Source organism: Dermacentor albipictus, chromosome 2, assembly GCF_038994185.2.
Source record: "Dermacentor albipictus isolate Rhodes 1998 colony chromosome 2, USDA_Dalb.pri_finalv2, whole genome shotgun sequence".
Classification (NCBI taxonomy): Eukaryota; Metazoa; Arthropoda; class Arachnida; order Ixodida; family Ixodidae; genus Dermacentor; species Dermacentor albipictus.
This window is the reverse complement of record NC_091822.1, coordinates 153,123,671-153,140,000: the sequence shown is the minus strand read 5'-3', so window position 1 is coordinate 153,140,000 and position 16,330 is coordinate 153,123,671. Positions and strand designations below refer to the sequence as shown.

At 44.2% G+C, this 16,330-nt stretch overlaps 1 pseudogene; it reads left to right on the top strand.

Moving 5' to 3' along the window:
* Positions 1 to 7,541: 7,541 nt before the first annotated feature.
* Positions 7,542 to 8,993, top strand: LOC135899915 (probable ATP-dependent RNA helicase DDX5 pseudogene; annotated as a pseudogene).
* The last annotated feature ends 7,337 nt before the right edge of the window (positions 8,994 to 16,330 follow it).

Sequence of the window (16,330 nt, the reverse complement as noted above, 5' to 3'; positions counted from 1 at the left end):
GCGAGGTGCCCGGGGCGACGGCGACCCAAAGAATGAACTCGGTGTCTTGAAGAAAGCTTTTAAAATTGCCCGCCTTGTCTTAACTGGTGCAAGAGGCAGCAGCCTGTTTACTAGTCTATGCGAAGTGAAAATGATATAACTGTATTTAAACTTCAATCTATTGGTTTTAATTGTAATGTTTATCATCTGTAATAATTGAAAGATTGTGCACTAAACTAAATAAGAAAATTGAAAATTTGTGCCTTAGTGGGTTGGAGTTTTCTCTGAAAATAATTTTTCGGGACATGGGAGTATATGCTTCTTGAACGTGATAAAAAAAACTGTGGAATACCGGCCTGTGCTGTCACGAATACCGCAGTTAAATATTTCTGCAATCGTTCCAGTGATACCACACTTTTGTTTTTAAAAAAATTTCTGCTCCTTCCTTTGATTCCACAAGATCCCCTCCACTTTTCAAGTACATAGCTACCACTTAAGCGGCTGCAGACGAATGAACAGTGATATCTTGTGACTGCTAATTCAATTTATTGTCAAGTAATGACTCTTGATATTTTTCCTTAGTGAAATGGTGGAAACCACTATGGGGGTCTGGCCGCCAGTCTTGGGGTTACTATCGTTAATTTTTCTTGAGGAAAAAAGGCGAAACCTATATTCAGTATTTGAATTAAAATGTCTACTGCTGCAGATATCAAGGCTGAAATATTTAAATATTGCAGTGAACGTTATGTGAGCACAAAAAGTAAAAAAAAAAACAATTTTAGCGAGGAAGTATTTTTTTCTCTCGCAGAATGTTGCAGAAGGTTCACAGACGTTAATGCTCCCGTGGCTATAACCTATAGCGCGGTAACGACAAAGGAAAGAATTGCCGATGGAGTTGAATTCAAGACAAAGTATCGGAAGGGATCTTCTGAAGAACTTTGAATAATGAACGGAGACATCGATAAAGGAAGGCTGAAGAGATTCGCTGCCTGCATAAAGAACACACATGTGATGTAGCCAGGCCATACCTGTGAAGGCAAAAGTTCAGTGGGGGCACTTCGCATCATAGTCGCGTAAAACGAAATCGCGTGACTATTAAACACGCGAACGCCAATAATAACTTCAGAAACATGAAAACAATTGTTTCAGAGACTTTGTGTAATGATTTACAAAGATGATAAGATTTGTGCCTTATGGCAACCCTTCAATACAAATTCATATTGACGATGAATCCTTCCTTTACAGATAACCGGTGATGTTATTGCTATTACCAATGTGTCTTATGACTGGACGGTAATTCTTGATTACATGTTTTATATTGTTCAGTATGATGATTAATATGAAAGGTGGTGCATAACGAGCAACACATACCGAGTGACCAAAGTTGGCACCAAAAGCTTAATTGAAGAGCAGTATATACCGAGTGGCAAATACTCAGTGATCGTACTTTGCGTGGATATGGTTAGTTGAAGGGCAGAACATACCCAGTGTCACACATCCAGATACCCTAGTTCGTCGGATTGTGCATTTTCATTCGGTATCCCTCAGCCCAGCAGCCCGTCGCTTACGTTGCAACAAATTCCAGCAAGTTATTTAAACGTTTAGCGGCCTGTCAATACTAACCAAGCTGTTAGCAACCTGTCAACATACATCAGAAACTGCAGAGACTTAGTGCCCACACGTAGTTACGAATGTAAAGTTTAGTACACGCAAAATTGCTTGCGCATATCACTCAATTGCGTCTACAGATATGCTTACAGAAAGTAGCGAAAAAGTCCTGGAATGCTTTCCCAGATGAGCATCCAGCCGCTGTAGTAAGGCAAATTGAAGCTGTGGTATTTATTTACGTGACAGCGTTATGGGCCCCATATCGCGGAAAATCTTGTGTCGGTGTCGGCGTCGGCGGAGTTGTCCGTGAACGAAAAATTGATTAGGTACATGTATATGCTATGCCTTGCTATATGACATGCGGTATATGTAGGTTATATTGCCACTTCATTCTATTGCTGAAGTTGCTCATACCTTGCCTTGTATTCTTGCCAATGTTATTGCTCGAAATTTTGAGAATGACAGATGTCATGAAATGACAAATGTCATGAAAGAAAACACCAACAGCGCATGCTTCTTATGTCAAATCTTCTCAGATTTAAGTATTAAAAGTGCGGAACATCGCCATAAACCTGTAAATGACGTAATTTTTTCAGAGCGGCTGCGCACTACCTCCGGGGCCATCCCACGCAAGAGGCCGCGTTTCTACCAGAAAGCTCGCATTCATTGATAGCATTGGCCGCCAGCGTTTCCCGATAAACATTGCAGTCACAGAAGCAGCAGTTGCCGGGAAGCGTGAGACGCAGTCCGGAGTCCTTGAATGCTGTCGCGTTCCACTCTTAAAGACGAGCTCAAGACTAGCCCAATTTTTTTCAACGGCTTAATTACTTTAGCACGTATTCTTCCCCAATCTCACCAGTACATACGTAAAGCCTCATCAGATCCTGCACGTTCACTTGCGCATTTCCCCTCTTCAGCCTTGCCGCTTGAGTTTTATCTTGTACGCAACATTGTCGCAGAACATCCGCCGACTTGCGATAACCGTAGCGGACAACGCAATGCAACACACATGCCATCGGCTAACACAGCCGAGCGTAGCTTTCGTACATGCATTAAATATCATAACTGAAGGTTTATGGTATTATCGCTGGCGCTCATGACTTCTTTTCCAGTTATATCACATCGCGAAAGCAGAAAGTACGAATTAATAGTTTTCTATCCGAATCTCGGAATGTCACATGTGGTGTACCGCAACGACCCCTATGGGTCCCATTTTATTCGCTCTATACGTTAATGATTTCGCGCGAATTCTACAGTCATCTAAAGCATTGATGCATGTGGACGATACTGTAATTTTGTTCACAGGTAGTTCACTTGAAACCTTACAATATACTGTATTCAATGAACTATACTAGCTGTTTCAATGTGGTTTCGTGAAAATCAACTATTATTAAATGCCGATAAAACAAAATACGATATTTTTCATTCACGAATCCAAACTCTAAACTGTGTTTCAATTAGCATATCATTAAACAATCGAACCATTGAATGTTTTCCGATTATTAAATACCTAGGCATTATATTTGGCAGTCCCCTTAACTGGAGAGACCAAATCAATACCATGTGCAAAACGTTGTCCTTCAACTGTCACAGTCTCATACGAACGGGTCAATACTTTGATTTGACATTGCTACGCACATTATATTTTAGCCTATTTCACTGCCACCTCAGCTATTGCTGCGAGTCGTGGGGCCAAGCGTACATAACATACCTTACTCCGTTATTCCGATTACAAAAACGAGGTGTTCGTGCTAATACTTTCTCCTCGGTGCGTCATCCCTCTAATCCTCTATTTCAGAGGCTGCGTATACTGCCGTTTACTGACATACGGGACTACAAGACTTCCTAATTAGTAAATAATATAATAAACACAACCACACCTCTGTCGCGCACCATTTTCACGTTTCCGTCGTTAACACACAGCATGCACTCAACGATAATCTTAATCTCCCTTTAAGTTCGAATGTGTACGGCGAATGATATATCCAATTCTCTGGGGTTAAGCTGTGGAATAACTTGTTTCTTGAAATACAACTCGCAGGAAATTTGGCATTACATGCAAATGCCATTTCTTATCTTGCCAAGCAATTTCTTGAGTTTTGTTTGTTTTGTTTCGTTCGTTTTTAGCGCGGTTCTGGTGATTATATGTAGTATTTACCGCTTGTGTATTATACATTCGCTATTTCGTTTGTATAAGACTGCTAATTATTGCCATGCATTTTTTGTATCGGACCCATCGCCAGACGCTTTAGGCTATGGGAGCAAATATCTTTGTACGCACTTTTCATATTATTGTGTAATAAAATTACCCACTTGATTTTATTGATTTGCAATATTGGGCAACGTTGACGCAGGGATAGATGCCACCTTATTTCCATGTGAAGAACACCGTGCACGTGAGGCCGATGTTGTGGGTTCCGCTCCCGCCGGTGGCAATCTTGCCTTTTTCTATGACTTTCATTCCCTCTTACTTCTAACAAAGCGAAGCCTTTGGCAAAGCTTAACCACATTTAAGTGTTGTAATACTTCACAAACCAAGGAAACATTTTTTCTTCAGATTCCCCTGCTTTCCTTCGCTATCGAAAAACCTCGTACGACACGTATGTCATATATCCAATAATCTTGTGTGATCATATGAGGTAACATGTTTCGTATGTATTCGCATACGATCATACGAGATTATTGGATATGTGGTATACGTGTCATATTTCTTGGTAGGGAATTGCCACTTGAATTGGTTTAGTCGATCTTAAAGGAATGCCTTTCTTCACATTCTTCCTTTGTTTTCGCCCCTCGCGAAAGTGCCGAACGATTGACTACGGTCTCCCGATATCGGCACCACCGATATTTGACGCACATCATACATGCGGATCTCCACGGAAAGCGCCGGCCCGTGAAGCCACGGACATCAGCATAGTGCCCTCCTGCACTGCTCACTCCTACAAGATGTAAGCAGGACCTCACGACATGGACCTATGTGAGTGCGACTTCGACCAGGCACCGCAACTGTCCACGCGCGTCCGGAAACGCTGTGGGCGACGTGTCAAAGAAAGTTGCGGCGACGCGGAGCCTCCACGCGGGGCCCTCGGCCTCACAACCGAGAGATCATGAGCTCGAAACATCTGTTGACCATGCGATGCATTGCGAAGCGTAAAATAATGAGCTGCGATCTTTGTGAAATTATTTATTGCCGAAGCTGACAAGACATGTGTCAATTTCTCATTCTTTCTTTATTCCGATGAAACTAAATGCATGATAGTTGACTCGCGAAAAGTCTGTAGACGTTTCTTCTGTTCATACAAAACCTCACGCCAACCTCTTCGATAGCAGTGGTTCCTTCACTTGGTTTTTTAGTAGGCTATCACTTACACTGGAATGACAACATTTGCGCCATATGTAGTAGACATTTAAACAGGTATCATTATTTATTACAAGATCGGAATTACTTTCACAGCAAACCTCTGTAGCGACTATTTTGCAATGACTCAAATCCTAAGGTTTGACTATTTTCTCCCGTCTGGTAAACAAATTGTTGCCAATTATAAGACTCAGGAGAACAAAGAGTTCGAAACAATGCCGAAACAAAATGGGTAATGTACACATTGTTTCCCGTCCAGCGACGGAGACCTGCAACCGCCGCGGTTGCTTAGTGGCTATGGTGTTGGGCTCCAAAGCACGAGGTCGCGGGATCAAATCCCGGGCACGGCGGCCGCATTTCGAAACGAGGGCGGGAGGGAGGTATTTACACCGCCTTCGTTGTAAATACCGTGTAAATGGTTTCTGTTGTTTGTGTCTTTCCACACGTAAAAATATCTTTACCAAGTCACGTCTCTCGTCAGACCGATCGAAACATCTACGGGATTCATTCGCCGGAGGAATTCTACCATGTGGTATCATATTTCCCCTGCTTGTGCTCTCTCACCGCTTCTTTGGCTCGGGGATTTTCTGAGAGCAATGAGAAGAGCTTCAAACTTCTGTAGCTGCCTCCTGCAAAATTGAACTACTTGGGCCGTTTTGAGTTTGCTGCTCTTGCTGAAGAACTCCAAAGCTCTTACTGCATCGCAAATTTCAAGCAAGCGGGCATCTCTTGGTACGAGATGTGGTGCAACGAAACTGCGGACACCCGTTGTGGTTGCTCAGTGGCTATGGTGTTGGGCTGCTGAGTACGAGATCGCGGGATTGAATCCCGCCCACGGAGTCCGCATTTCGATTGCGGCGAAAGCACCCGTGTACTTAGATTTAGGTGCACGTTAAAGGACCCCAGGTTTTCGAAATTTTCGGTGTCCTCCACTACGGCGTGCGTCATAATCAGAAAGTGGTTTTGGCACGTAAAACCCCGTAATTTATTTTTTAAATTTGTTTTCCTTTTTCTTTTCATAAGGGGTTTGCTAATGCAGGCGTTTCTTTGTTTTATTGATATACGATGTATATAATGTTTTCACACTATTTCATTCATTAGTTACTTAGAGGACGTAAAAACTCGCTATAATAGATAGCAGTACAGAAAAGCCATGATAACGCAAGGAAATAAGGACGTTCGTTGTCACGCTATCTCCGACATGCATGACATTGGGCAAAACAAACACATGAAGGGGACACTATGTATGATACTTCTGTATTTCGGATGCCGTCATTATTTACATGATTTGGGAGGAAGGTGTGAGTTGTGCAACTACTAAATAGCGTGAAAATACACAACATAGACGGGACATACGGAATAATGGTGGCCGCGAGGCTCTCGTTTCATCTTTATAAAAGCATAAGGAAACCAATTGGAGATTAATTACAACGAAATTACTTAAGCCTAAAGAATATTAACCTAATTAGGCTCTCAAAAGTAATTTAAGGTAAAAATATTCTCTCATCAATAATTATTAAGGGCACTCGTGTTTAAATAAGCCCAATTAATTATCTATTAATGCAGAAAACATCGTACTAACATCACTAATTAAACCTGCCTATTAAAGTAAACATTTTAAAAAATAATCAATCATGCAAACGTCGTACGATCCGGCGGGTTCGCATACGTCAGAAACGTATGCGTGCGAAATGAATAAATGGGAAGTATGTTTTCGCACTCTATGGCATGTCCCACTAACGAGTTTCCGGCGTCATATATTTTTTGAAGTATTGGGATGCATTCTTCGAGAAAAGAACGCTGCTAAATCAAGTGGCGTCACCATCCGGATTATACGCTTAGTGTGAATTGGGCTTGTGGTTGTCTGCTGGGTAGCAGTGTGTATACGTGTACGACGTGGGAGTACTGAAATTCCAGTTGAGTGGAGGTAGCGCACTCATAGTAACCTTTAGACGCCTCTTTTTGAAGGTGAAATGTTGCTTTTAGCTTTCGGGTACCATGTGTGTGCGCAGTAATACATTTCTTGGCTGTATCTGTAGCTCACGCTTCCTATTACCATGCACGCTCCGTTGGCCACAGATCATTCAGCTTTGCTGCCCCGCTGCGTATTAAGCATATCACGAAGGACGTTTGATCTCATTCTCAAGAAATGAAGTGTTTGCTGCTACGGTTAACTCACCCACTGATTCTTACTTACTAGCGAAAATCATGCTCGACTTTATTCATATAAATCACGACGTTTTCATTTCAACCAGCATCCCACGCCATCAGAAGGGCGGGCGGTTCTCGGTCCCTTTAACAGAAACATTAAGCGTGAAATGGGCTCTGCTGTGAATTTTCTTCCTTTATTTCTTTAATCGAGCAATTAAAGTCTGTTCCGATAACGTCTTTTGCTTTTCCAACCTCATTATTTTTGTTTTTCAAGATTTAGATGCAGATGTAAATTCTTGGTCTATTGTTACCACTCAGTGGGTATGCGCCGCAGTCTATGACGTCATAATCATCAACACCAACGCTCCAACAACGACCGCCGGGCCCGTACGCCGCCGACACCGAAATCATAGAAGACATCCTGTTGAAGGCGGGGAACGAAATGATGTGGTTCTGGCCACCACCACCGCGTCTAGCGAGACCCCAAGGAGACTTTCTTAACAATAGGCTTTATCGACCGCTTAATTCAGCCAATAACTACCGGAACAGCCAGGTTGGGTGGTTTTTACGCAAGCCTGACTGGACAAAGATCAGGCTGCAGCCGTTGGAGAAGAACCTGTACGAGGAACACCCGGCCACGACAAGCCGGTCGATGGCCAAAGTGAACGCCTACAGAAATGTCAACGGTATATCGGTGAAAGGTAACAACGTCCCGAAGCCCATCCTTGCTCTGGACGAGTCCAACTTCCCGGACTTCATCGTCAAGAGCATCGAGGCCTCACGCGACCACGCTTCGCCCACGTGCATCGAGGCACACTGCTGGCCCATCGCTCTGACGTGCAGGAACTTTCTCGGCATCGCGGAGACGGGATCACACAAGACGCTCGCCTACCTCGTGCCGGCAGTCATCCACGTCAGCCGGCAGCCGCCCCTGCAACAGGGAGACGGACCCATCGCCGTCGTCCTGGCTCCGACACGAGTGCTGGCCAAGCAGATTCACAACGTAGCCTTAGAATTGTGCGAGTTCGCCGCATTGCGAAGCGTGTGCGCCTCGAGCGGGGAGCCCAAGGAAGGTCAGTACGAGGAGCTGAAGAAGGGCTGCCACATCTGCGTCACCACGCCTAGGCGCCTCATCGACTTGCTCGAGGAAGGCAAGCTGAATCTGCACCGCTGCACGTACCTTGTGTTGGACGAGGTAGACCGCATGCTGGCAATTGGTTTCAATCGCCATGTCCTCAAGATTGCCGAGCTCTGCCGGCCGGACCACCAGACGATAATGTGGGTCACATCCTGGCACAACGAGCTTAGGCCCTTTGTCGACGACGTGCTCCAAGACTACATCGAAATCGAGTTCGGGAGGGCGCAGCTACCCGCTGAAGACAGCGTGGTGATGACTGCCGACGTTTGCCAGGAAGAAGAGAAGGAAGCGAAGCTAGCCCAGCTCTTGGACGACGTGCTCAAGGAGAAGTCTAAGAAAGCCGTTGTCTTCACCGACACGAAGAGGAAGGCAGACGAGCTTGCGTGGAAACTGCGACTCCGTGGCTGGTCCGCCATTGGCCTTCACGGCATGAAGACGAAAAAGGAGCGCGACTGGATCGTTTCCATGTTCCGGACTGGTGCGTCAAGCGTGCTCGTGACGACAGACAAGGTCGCACACGACTTGCTCCTCGAGAACGTGTGCTTGGTGGTGAACTACGACTACCCGGAATGCTCGGAGCTCTACGCGCATAGGTCGAGCCACGTCGCGCGCTCCGGTGAACCAGGCGTGGTTCACACGTTCATAATGCCGACCCAGCAGCTGTATGCCACAAAACTGATAGCAATTTTGGAGGAGGCCAAGCAGCCCGTTAAACCGGAGCTGTACAGTATGGCGAAGAAAGCTCCTGCTAAACAATGACGCGTTTAACACCGGCGGTCGACGAGGTGCCCGGGGTAACGGCGACCCAAGGGATTAACTCGGTGTCTTGAAGAAAGCTTTTAAAATTGCCAGCCTTTGCTTAACTGGTGCTAGAGGCAGCAGTCATTTTGCTTAGTCTCTGCGAAGTGAAAATTATATAACTGCATATAAGCTTCAGTCTTTTGGTTTTAAGTATAATCTTTATTATCTTAATTATAGAAAGATTGTGCACTAAAATGAATAACAAAATATAAATTAAAAATTTGTGCTGAAGTCGGTTGTAGTTTTCTGACAAAATCATTTATCGGGCCAGGGGAGTTTTAGCACGCTTGTTAAACGTGCTAAAGATAAAAACTTCGCGACACATGCCAGTGCTGCCACGAAAAATGAAGTTAAATATTTCTGTAATCGTTGCAGTGATACTACACTTTTGGTAAAAAAAGGGTGTCTGCTCCATCCTTTGATTCCACAAAATCCCCACAACGAGATAGAGCGAAAAATTGCAACTAAGATGTCATAAGCACGCGTCTGTTCTCTCACCCAATCTGCTCTCTTCTTATCGCTTAACGTTACACCCATCATTGTTTCCATAGAGCGTTGCGTGGTTCTCAATTTACAACCCTGTTCGTAAGCCTCCAGGTTTCTGCACCGTAGGTGAGTACTGGTACGACACAGCTGTTATATGCTTTTCTTTTGAGGGATAATGGCAACCTGCTGTTCATGACCTGAGAATGCCTGGCAAACGCACCCCAGCCCATTCTTATTCTGATTATTTCAGTCTCATGATCCGGATCTGCGGTCACTACTTGTCCGAAGTAAGGAACTGTAGTATGGATAGAATCGAAGATGCTCTCAGGAACGGACGAAGCATAGAAGCAGTGAAGAAGAAACTAGGAATAGGCAAGAATTAGATGCATGCGTTAAGAGACAAAGCGGGCAATATCATCACTAATATGGATGAGATAGTTCAAGTGGCTGAGGAGTTCCATAGAGATTTATACAGTACCAGTGACGCCCACGACGCTAAGGGAAGAGAGAATAGTCTAGAGGAATTTGAAATCCGCAGAAGTAACGTCGGAAGAAGTAAAGAAAGCCTTGGGAGCTATGCAAAGGGGGAATGCAGCGGGGGAGGATCAGGTAACAGCAGATTTTATGAAGCATGGTGGGCAGATTGTTCTAGAAAATCTGGCCACCCTGTGTACGCAATGCCTAATGACCTCGAGCGTGCCGGAATCTTGGAAGAACGCCAACATAAGCTTAATCCATAAGAAATGGGACGCCAAAGACATGAAAAATTAGAGACCGATCAGCTTATTGTCTGTTGCCAACAAAATATTTACTAGGGTAATTGCAAATAGAATGAGGAACTCCTTAGACTTCTGTCAACCAAAGCAGCAGGCAGGATTTCGTAAACGCTACTCAACAATAGACCATATTCACACTTTCAATCAGGTGATAGAGAAATGTGCGGAATATAACCAACCCTTATATATAGCTTTCATTGATTACGAGAAAGCGTTTGATTCAGTCGAAACCTCAGCAGTCATACAGGCATTACGGAATCAGGGTGTAGACGAGCCGTATGTAACAATTCTTAAATATTTCTATTTCAATAAAGAAGGGCCTCAGGCAGGGAGATAAGATCTCTCCAATGCTATTCAGAGCGTCTTTACAGGCGGTAATCAGAGACCTGGATTGGGACGAATTGGGGGATAAGAGGTAATGGAGAATATCTTAGTAACTTCCTATTCGCTGATGATATGGCCTTGTTTAGTAAGTCAGGGGACCAATTGCAATGCATGCTCTCTGACCTGGAGAGGCACATCAGAAGGGTGCGTCTAAAAATTAATCTGCAGAAACCTAAAGTAATGTTTACCAGTCTCGGAAGAGAACAGCAGTTTACCATAGGTAGCGAGGCAGTGGAAGTGGAGAGTGCATAGCTGCCACTTAAGCGGCTGCAGACGGATGAACAGGGACTCCTTGTTACAGAGAATTTGTTTTATTGTCAAATATTGATTCATGATTTTGTTCTTTAGCGAAATGGCGGAAACCACTCTGGGTGAGCGGTCACCAGTCTGGCGGTGAAAAGACTTATTATCGTTATTTATTCTTGAGGAAAAAAGCGACACCTATCTTCAGTATGTCAAGTGAAATGTGTACTGCTACAGACATCAAGAATGGCTCAAACATTTATATGAAGGCTCCAGTGCGACTGCGTTCAGGACTGCCATCGAACGCATTTTCCTTTGACGCAGCCCACCCCTCTTGTAAAACCCCTCTCCAGGGGCAATTGAGGAATAAATAAATAAATAAATAAATAAATAAATAAATAAATAAATAAATAAATATTGCAGTACACGTTATGTGAGCATAAAAAGTAAAAATAACAGTGTTGGCAAGGTTATTTTTTTCTCTCGCAGAAGATCGCAGAGTGCTTACGGACTTTAACGTTCCTGTGGCTATAAACTAGCACGGTAACTCCAAGGGAAGGAATTGCCGGTGGAGTTGAATTTTATATTGATATTGTTTATATTACATGTTCTGCAGCGTTCAGTTTTATGAGTAATATGAAAGGTGCTGCAGAACCAGTGAAACCTACCGAGTGACCAAAGTTGGCATCAAAAGGGTAATTGAAGAGCAGCAAAACACCCAGTGGCAAATACTCAGTAATCTTAATTGCCGTGGATATGGTTATAAGGATCTGAGGAATTCGACGAGCCATTGCGCGGGCACATTAAAGAACAGAACATACCCAGTGTCACACACCCAGAGACCCTCCCTCGTTCGTTAGATAGTGGATTTTCAGTCCTGATCCGTCAGCCCAGCAGCCCGTTGCCGACTTTGCAACAAATTCCAGTAATTGATTTAAACATTTAGCAGCGTGTCAATAGTAACCTAGCTGCGAGTAGCTTGTCAACAGACATCAGAAACAGCAGAGACTTAGGGCCAACACGCACTTACGAATGTCAAGTTTAGTTGATGCAAAATTACTTGCGCATGTCACTCAATTACGTCTACAGATATGTTCACGGAAAGTAACCAAATCGTCCAGGAATACACTGCCACACGTGCATCCAGCCACTGCAGTAAGGCTCAGTGCAGCTCTGGTATTTAATAACGTGAGAGCGTTGAGGGCCTAAATCGCAGAAAATCCGGTGTCGGCGTCGGCAGAGTTGTCCGTGAGCAAACATTTCCGTACATAGTTAGCTATACGTACATACTATGCCTTGATATATTGCATGCGGTATATCCAGGTTATATTGCCACGCCAGTCTATCACTGAAGTTGCTCATATCCTGTTTTTAGATTATTGCCAGTGTTGTTCGTAGGAATTTTGAGAATGACAGCCCAGAAACAAATGTCATGAAACAAAACACCGACAGCGCATGCTTCTAATGTTAAATCTTCTGAGACTTAAATATTAAAAGTGCGAAGCATTAACGTAAACCTGGAAATGATGTAATTTTTTGGAGGGGCTGTGCGCTACGTCCGGGATCGTCCCACGCAAGAGGCCGCGTTTCTACCAGAAAGCTCGCCATCGTTGATGGCTTTGGCCGCCAGCGTTTTCCGGTAAACATTGCAGTCACTTAAGCAGCAGTTGCTAGGAAGCATGAGACGCAGTTGGGAATCCTTGATATCTTTAGCGTTCCACTCTTAAAGACGAAGCTTAAAATGAAGCTTTAGCTCGGGCGCACCTGTCCAAATACATGTACAAGGAGAATTCGTTTTTCGTGGCAACCACAGCACCAAATTTGACTAGGTTTTAGCAAATAAAGTAATAACTTAAAGCACAGCGACTGTTTTCTTCGAATTTTTGATTTCTTTCGTATTTTTGATTTGAATATTTTATGAAAAATTGGCAAAATCCGAAAATTTTCAAAAAACGAAACTATCAAGTTCCGTAACTATCAAACTCCGTAACTCAGCAACGAAAAACGATTATACAATTCTGTTAATTGAATCTGATAGTACATCTAAAGGCGAACAAAATTGATATGTTAAACATGAATCTCAAAAAATTTAGAAACATGGAAATACAGCTTTTGCTGAAGCATTGTAAACAACGTAACGGATTCACGTAAAATGTAAGATTACATGATCTAATGTATGCCGTTCACAGAACCGTGATATCCGTTCTTGATGCATGAATTTGCAAACTTCGTGCTTCTATTTTTTTTTCAAACTTTGGAATATCTGAAAATTTTTGTAACAAATTTCATACCTAAATCGAAATACCCCTTCCAAAGTGACTAGAATTGAAAATTCTCTCTCAAATGCTTCAAATTTAATTATAATCCGTCCAGGGGGAATGTACAAAACGTTTTTGCGTTTTACATGCATTTGAGAGAGAGAGAGAGAAGGGAAGACGGAAAGGCAGGGAGGTTAACCAGAATGAGTCCGGTTTGCTACCCTACACGTGGGGAGGGGAATGTGGAGTGAAAGAGGGAGAGAGAGAATGTAGGTGTAGGATGTCTATAGTCGGGCACTCAAGTCTGTTGCCCTCAGGTAGCGAAAAAGCGCTCGAACTGCTTTCTCGGCCAATGAACTGTGAGGCCAGGAATAAGCTGCGTCAGAGTTGGGCCTGAGCTAAAGCTTCCTCTTAGGACGCGTCCAATTTTCCAAGTGCTTAATTACTTTATCACGTATTCTTCATTATTCTCACAAGTACATACACAAAGCCTCATCAAATCCTGCACGTTCACTTGCGCAATTCCTCTCCTCAGCCGTGTCGCTTCTTTCGTGACGCCGGCGCGGAAAGGCGTAGCTACAACAGAGAAACATGACGCACGCACATTCGTCAGGTAGAATCTCTTCCCGCTTCGCAAACGCGTTCATCTTCTACGGAACCTTGTCACACAACATCCGCCCACTTGTAGCAACCATAGCGGACAACGCAATACATGATACGTGCGATCGGCTAACAGAGCCGAGTGGTTTCATACATGTATTAAATATTGAGCAAAGTTGATGCAGGGACAGAGGTCACCTTATTTCATTTCGGTGAACACCGCGCACTGGAGGCCGATGTCGTGGGTTCGGCTCCCGCCGGTGGCAAACTTGCCTTTTTCTATCACTTTCATTCCCTCTTACTTCTAACAAAGCGAAGCCTTTGGCATAGTTTCAACACACTTATTAGTTGCTATATAGTCACAAAACAGGGAAAGATTTTCCCTCAGATTCGCTTGGTTTCCTTTCCGATCAAAAAATCTCATTTGACACGTATGCCATATATCCAACAATCTTGTATGATCATATGACATAAGATGTTTGGTATGTGTTCGCATATGGTCATACGAGATTACTGGATATGTGGTGTACGTGTCATATCATATATCTTGGTAGGGAAATGACACTTGAATTGGTTTAGTCCATCTTAAAGAACGCCTTCTTCCTCTGTTTTCGCCCTGCGCCAAAGTGCCGAGCGATTGAATACGGTCTCCCGATTTGGCACCACTGATACGGGACGCATATCATCCGCGTGGATCTTTCCGGGCAGCGACGGTCCATGAAGCCACGGACATCAGCATAGCGCACTGCCGCACTGCTCACTCCTAAAAGGTGTAAGCAGGACTTCAGGACATGGACCTATGTGAGTGCGACTTCAAGCAGCGACCGCAACTGTCCCCGCGGGTCCTGAAACGCTGTGGGCGACGTGTGACAGAAAGTTGTGGCGACGCGGAGCCTCCACGTGTGGCCCTCGGCATCACAACCGAGAGATCATGAGCTCGAAACATCTGGGGACCATGCGATGCATTGCGAAGCGTAAAATAAAGAGCTGCGATCTTTGTGAAATTATTTTTTGCCCAAGCTGAGAAGCCATGTGTAAATTTCTCATTCTTTCATTTTCCGATAAAACTAAGTGCCTGATAGTTGACTGGCGAAAAGTCTGTAGACGCTTCTTCTGTTGAAATAAAACCTCACGCCAACATGTTCGGTAGCAGTGGTTCCTTCACTTGGTGTGGTAGTAGGCTATCATCTACACTTTAATGACAGCATTTACGCCATATGTAGTAGACATTTAGACAGGTATCATTATTTATTACAAGATCAGAATTACTTTCACAACAAACCGCTGTAGCGACTATATTGCAACGACTAAATCCTAAGGTCTGACTATTTTCTCCCGTCTGGTAAACAAATTGTTGCCAATTATGAGACGCAGGAGAACAAAGTTTTCGAAGCAATGCCGAAACAAAAGGGGTAATGTAAACATTGGTTCCCGTCCAGCCACGGAGACCTGCACCCGCCGTGGTTGCTTAGTGGCTACGGTGTTGGGCTCCAAAGCGCGAGGTCGCGGGATCAAATCCCGGGCACGGTGGCCGCATTACGAAAGGAAAGGGGGGGGGGGTAGAAGTATTTACACTGCCTCCAGTTTAAACGCCGTGTAAATAGTTTCTGTTGTTTGTGTCTTTCCACACGTAACAATATCTTTACCAAGTGAAGTCTCTCGTCAGACCGACCGAAACATCTACGGGATTCATTCACCGGAGGAATTCTACCACGTGGTATTATATGTGCCCCACTTGTACTCCCTCACTGCTTCTTTGGCTCGGCGATTTTTTGAAGGCAATGAGAAGAGCTTCAAACTTCTGTAGCTGCCTCCGGCAAAATGAAGTATTTGAGCCATTTTGAGTTTGCTGCTCTTGCTGAAGAACTCCAAGGCTTTTACTGCATCGCAAATTTAAAGCAAGCGGGCATTTCTTGGTACGAGATGTGGTGCAACGAAACTGGGGACGCCCGCCGTGGTTGCTCAGTGGCTACGGTGTTGGGCTGCTGAGTACGAGGTCGCGGGATGGAATAGCAGTGCGTATACGTGCACGGCGTGGGTATCTTGTCATAGGAATTCGGTGGTGGTAGCGCACTCACAGTAACCTTTAGACGCCCCTTTTTGACGATGAAATGTTGCTTTTAGCTTTCGGATACCATGTCTGTGCACGCTCCGTTGACCACAGATCTTTCAGCTTTGTTGCCCCCCTGCGTATTAAGCATATCACGTAGGACGTTTCAGTTCATTCTCAAGAAATGAAGTGTTTGCTGCGACGGTTTAGCTCATCCACTGGTTCTTACTTACTAGGGAACATCATGCTAGATTTTATTCATGTAAATCACGACGTTTTCATTTCAACCAGCATCCCACGGCATGAGAAGGGCGGGCGGTTCTCGGTCCCTTTAACAGAAACATTCAGCGTGAAATGGGCTTTACTGTGAATTTTCTTCCTTTATTTTTTTATCGAGCAAATAACGTCTGTTCCGATAACGTCTTTTGATTTTCCGACCTCATTATATTTGTTTTTCAAGATTTAGATGCAGATGTAAATTCTTGGTCTATTGTTACC